The sequence below is a fragment of the Rattus rattus genome, chromosome X (assembly GCF_011064425.1).
Source record: "Rattus rattus isolate New Zealand chromosome X, Rrattus_CSIRO_v1, whole genome shotgun sequence".
Lineage (NCBI taxonomy): Eukaryota > Metazoa > Chordata > Mammalia > Rodentia > Muridae > Rattus > Rattus rattus.
In genome coordinates, this window is record NC_046172.1 from 60,653,446 (window position 1) to 60,659,567 (window position 6,122).

General features: G+C 39.9%; 1 pseudogene; it reads right to left on the minus strand.

The window, feature by feature from the left end:
- Positions 1-5,162: 5,162 nt before the first annotated feature.
- LOC116889175 lies at positions 5,163-5,789 on the minus strand (annotated as a pseudogene).
- Positions 5,790-6,122: the final 333 nt, after the last annotated feature.

The window sequence follows — 6,122 nt, forward strand, 5'->3', positions numbered from 1 at the left end:
AGTTCACAGGTCATGTCCAAGCATCTGGTTTGCAGGTCCCACACAGATCTCCCATACAAAGTTCTGTTCTTATACAGCATGCTTGTTGTCACTGTTCTATGTTGTGATAAAAATCGAAAATGGATGGGTGGCTACTGGTACCTGCGTGTTCCCACTCCATGCATGGGAGCTGCATGCTCTGGCTGTCTCTCTGCCAGCCACTTTCTCACACTGTCCCCTTGGCTGGTTGTTACCATGCCCCCCCCCACACACACACACACACATCGTGTTCCGCAGGCCATTCTAGAGCTAAGCCCCAGGCATTCTATAGCCACCCTCTCCAGGCTGTCTCTCTGCCTGCCAGGAACTTCGCTCACATCCTCTGTAGCCCAGTAAAATCAAAGTTATAGAAACTTGTAATTTATCAATCAGATTTATATGTTAAATTCTCAATGCACAATACATCCACAGAATAAACTCGCTGCCAATTAATAAAGATATAAACCACCCACCTGACAAGGTAAAATTGACCCTAGTCCACCTGGTCAATCCTACTCTGTCCCTCCATCTTTTTTTTATTAACTTGAGTATTTCTTATTTACATTTAAGTGTTATTCCCTTTCCACGGTTTCGGACCAGCATCCCCCAACCCCTCCCCTTCCCTTCTTTATGGGTGTTCCCCTCCCCATCCTCCCCCCATTACCACCCTTCCCCCAAACAATCACGTTCACTGGGGGTTCAGTCTTGGCAGGACCAAGGGCTTCCCCTTCCACTGGTGCTCTTACTAGGCTATTCATAGCTATCTATGAGGTTGGAGGCCAAGGTCAGTCCATGTACAGTCTTTAGGTAGTGGCTTCGCACGCCAGTAGGATTTGCTGAAGGAGGCAGAGGCAGGAGGATCACGTGTCCACTCCATCTTGATTCTCCCAGCTTCTCCTCCTCCTCTCGCCTTCCTAGACTCCCCCCTCCCCCGCCAATCCTTCCTTCTCATCCAATGATAGACTTCGCCTTATCCTGGACCTGACTTGCTACATAATGACATCATCCTACAGTTTTCCTTTCTTCTATTTGTATCACCAAATGGGTTCTTCCTTCTACTCCATTCACTGTTCTAAGTTGGACTTTGTTTCTTTTTGTAAAGCTAATGTTTAATATTTTGGTTCTTAGTCTGTTTTCTTCCTGTCTACTGTTTACTCTTACCTTCTCTTCCTTTTCTAGTCTCTCACCTTTATCTGCAGTCAAGTACCAGGGATTTTAGGAGAAATTTGTGAGGATGTAAGAAAGTCCGGTTGCTCTCTATTCTTCGATCTTGGGATCTTCCACACATTTTTAAAAACAGTACTAGAGATTGAATTTACAGAATTTTATGTATCAGGCAAATGCTCTATCAACTTAGTCATGTCTCCAACACTCATTTCTTCCTTTTTACTTTCCATGGAAATAGTCTTTGTGCTTTCCATTAGTAATTTCACAAAATGCCTTGAAATTGAAACAATTACTTTAAAATTTGTAACAATTCAAATAAAAGGAAAATTATACAGATTTAAGGTTTAAAAATATAAAATTAAAAGAGTAAGTTTCTAAACACTGTCCAGGCAGGGCGGGGCCTGCCCTACAGCCAAGACTGACAGGCCATAAAGATACAGAAGGGCACCTCCCCGAGCTTACTCAGAGTCACACCTTAACCAGATGTCTTTCAAACCCTGATATGCCCCTAGCTTCTAAAATCCTGTACACCCCAGTCAGCACGTACTCTTCTGCTGTGTTGTCTGTTTGAATGAGCCAATCACTTATAGCCGCGCCAAAAATTAGCCAATTGTGTGTAACGCCAAACCCCTAGCTTTCCCTATATAAACCCCCCTGACTTTTAAGTTTTTTCCGACACCTCTGTCTCCTCTTGGGATATGTATGCCGGAGATCTCCATAATAGATCTCCGTAATAAACCTCACCTTTGCTTATTACATCCAAAATGGTCTCTCTGTGTCTGGGGTCCGCGACTTCCTGAGACTTAAATAAGGGTCTCTCTCTTCGGGGATCTTTCATTTGGGGGCTCATCCGGGATCGGTGTTTCCTGGGGCGCGCCATCCTGAGACTCGAGCCAGGTTCTTTCACAATCTCATACTAACCCTAATCCTTCACATTTCCTCACCCTGTATATTATTCTGACTCAAATTATCCACTGCATATAACACACTTTATAGTATAGATTAATCATTTTAAGCTTTTTATCTTAAATATAAAAGAACCTAAACTGGATGCACAAACTGAAGTCAAACAATATAGATTTATATTTGTCTATACATTTAGTTTCCTTGGGAGAATTTATATTTTTAAATATCTTAGAACTCTTCAACATCTTGCCAAGCATATAGTATGGCAATGGCCTCTCGGTATTTATTTTAATGTGACTGTCTTAATGACTCTCTAATTAGCCAAAGATGAACTTGGTCTTCTAAACCTCCTTACTCCACCATCCAAGTGCTAGGACAGTTTTAATGCATCGATGGTGATCACACCTAGGGCTTTCTGCATACCAGGCAAGTACTCTACCAGTTAAAAGACATCCTAATCCCCTATGAGAATTTCGATTCATAGAGTTAGAGAATTTAGAGAACAATTTTTAAGTGACTCCAAGGTAATAACTACAGTATATCTGTGCTGTGTTGTGATCAGGAGAACAAATCAATTACATTGTATTATTATATACCCAAGGTAAGAGTCAAAAAACAGTAATAGAAAGCAGGTATCAGATTGATCACAGGGAGGCCTGAAAGCATGTAGAGAATCGGATTCTGTCTCACTCCTCATATGAGAAAGTCCAATTCATGTTCAAAATAAATGCTAATGCTATATAAAATTATGAGATCTTATTAGTTCTTGTTTATAATGATTTGGGAAATGTTTTTACCTTTACTTGTTGGAAAGAGCTTGGATATACTGCTCTGTATTGTTACTTGATAGGTTTTCTAGTAATGCCATATATAGGATTTTTTTTCCTCTATTTGAAAATTTTCCCTGTGGGAAAATTTTTTCATTACCAATTTTTCTTTCATTACTATTATAATCTCTATCTTGAGCCCTTTTCATTTCTACATAAATTTTAGATTCATTAAGAGAAATTTTTTATCTTTTTTATTTTTATTTTTTTTCGGAGCTGAGGACCGAACCTAGGGCCTTGTGCTTGCTAGGCAAGCGCTCTACCACTGAGCTAAATCCCCAACCCCTTTTTTTATCTTTGTATGCGTACTTTTTTATCTTTATTAACTTATGTATTTCTTATTTACATTTCGATTGTTATTCTCCTTCCTGGTTTCCTGGCCAACATCCCCCTAACCCCTCGCCCTCCCCTTCTATATGGGCTTCCCCTCCCCATCCTCCCCCCATTACCACCCTCCACCCAACAATCACGTTCATTGGGGTTCAGTCTTAGCAGGACCAAGGGCTTCCCCTTCCACTGGTGCTCTTACTGGGCTGTTCATTGCTACCTATGAGGTTGGAGCCCAGGGTCAGTCCATGTACAGTCTTTAGGTAGTGGCTTAGTCCTGGAAGCTCTGGTTGCTTGGCATTGTTGTTCATATGGGGTCTCGAGCCCCTTCAAGCTCTTCTAGTCCTTTCTCTGATTCCTTCAACGGGGGTCCCGTTCTCAGTTCAGTGATTTGCTGCTGGCATTCGCCTATTTATTTGCTGTATTCTGGCTGTATCTCTCAGGAGAGATCTACATCTGGTTCCTGTCAGCCTGCACTTCTTTGCTTCATCCATCTTATCTAATTGGGTGGCTGTATATGTATGGGCCACATGTGGGGCAGGCTCTGAATGGGTGTTCCTTCGCCTCTGTTCTAAACTTTGCCTCCCTATTCCCTGCCAAGGGTATTCTTGTTCCCCTTTGAAAGAAGGAGTGAAGCATTCGCATTTTGGTCATCCTTCTTGAGTTTCATGTGTTCTGTGCATCTAGGGTAATTCGAGCATTTGGGCTAATAGCCACTTATCAATGAGTGCATACCATGTGTGTTTTTCTGTGATTGGGTTACCTCACTCAGGACTATATTTTCCAGTTCCATTCATTTGCCTATGAATTTCATAAAGTCATTGTTTTTGATAGCTGAGTAATATTCCATTGTGTAGATGTACCACATTTTCTGTATCCATTCCTCTGTTGATGGGCATCTGGGTTCTTTCCAGCTTCTGGCTATTATAAATAAGGCTGCTATGAACATAGTGGAGCACGTGTCTTTGTTATATGTTGGGGCATCTTTGGGTATATGCCCAAGAGAGGTATAGCTGGGTCCTCAGGTAGTTCAATGTCCAATTTTCTGAGGAACCTCCAGACTGATTTCCAGAATGGTTGTACCAGTCTGCAATCCCACCAACAATGGAGGAATGTTCCTTCATTAAGAAAAATTTAACCACCCTTAAATCCCTAAGTCCCAGTTGATTGTGGTATACATTTCTTTTTGTATGCTGCTGTGTTTTAATTGTTAATGCTTTAATTTTACATATAAATTCATGGGAGATGTTGGTATGTAGTTTTGCTTTTCTGTGATGTCTTTGACTTTGCCATTACAATAATACTGCCTTCAAGGACTGAGATAGAAAATAATCCCTCTATTTCTATGAGAGAATTGATTGAATTGTTTCACTAATATTTTGACATTGTTCAACGGTGAACTCAGTTTGTCTTGGTTACTTTTGCTTTGAAGATTGTCAATTATTTATTTCATTTCTTTAATAGGTGAAACACTATATGGGTTGTTTCTTCTTCTATGTGCTATATGAGTTTTTGCTAATTGTATCTTTCTTAGAATTGGCCAACTAGATCTAGGTATGAATTCATAAGCCTAGAGTTAGTAAGGGCATCTCATTTTTATCCTCTTAATCTTGAATGGATCTGTATTAATGTTCTTTTTCATTTCTAATATTAGTAATTTGTGATTTCTTTTTTCTTAATTAGTCTAGCTAGAAACATTTTTTTAAATTAATTTTCCTCATGAAGCAAATTCTTGCTGTGTTGATTTCTTCTGCTGACTGTATGCGTTCAACTGTATTGTTCCATTTCTAATTCTTTTAAATTAATTTTATTCTTAATTTATATATAAAAATAAAAAATATAAATCTATGGGAAACTGGTTGTTCAATACAGATATGCACTGTATATTGTTTAATTCAAGTTAAACATATCTATTACTTTTTTTTTTACTATGAATGACACTTTATTCAGTCATTTTCTTTACAACTGAAACTCTGGGAATTCAAAATTAACATCCTTGCTTGTGAGCCTCTTGTACGCACCAGAAAATATTTCGACCTTGTGCTCTGCATAGTTCTGCTGTGCTTTGTCTAAATGACCTTTTATAAGCCAGCTCCCATCCAGTTTCACACGGATCCTCTTATCCACAATTTCACTTGGGAAGACCAAGTCCTCAAGAATAGCATCCTATACTGCTGTCAGGGTGCAGCTTGTGGGGCACTTTTACTTATTTTTTGTTTGTCTTTTCCAGGTTGGCTTGGGCAGAATCCTCCTCTGAGAAATGAAGTCTACATGCTTCCCACTGAACTTTTTCTCCAATTCAGGAACTAACTGGACTCGAATTTTCTGGAAACATTTCAGCTGAGGAACTGGTACAAAAATTATGATAGCTTTCCAACAAACACCGACTTCGATTTCCTTTGCCTTGGTGATGTTGAGTTTCCACAGCTGTGCCTTCAGATCTGAGTTCATCTCCAGTTCGAGCAGTGCCTGAGAGATGCCAGACAAAAACTTGTCTGGCCTCTCGCCTTTGGGCTTCATCATCATGGCACTCGAGCTAAACATGGCTTCATCTTTACGGAATGCTGGCTGAGGAACCAGCTATACCACTCCTGAGCATATACCCAAAACATGCTTCAACATATAACAAGGACACATGCTCTACTATGTTCATAGTAGTCTTATTTATAATCTCCAGAAGCTGGAAAGAGCCCAGATCTCCCTTAACAGAGGAATGGATTCAGAAAATGTGGTACATCTACACAATGGAATATTACTCAGCTATCAAAAACAATGACTTCATGAAATTCATAGGCAAATGGATGGAACTAGAAAATATCATTCTGAGTGAGGTAACCCAATCACAGAAAACCACACATGGTATGCACTCACTGATAA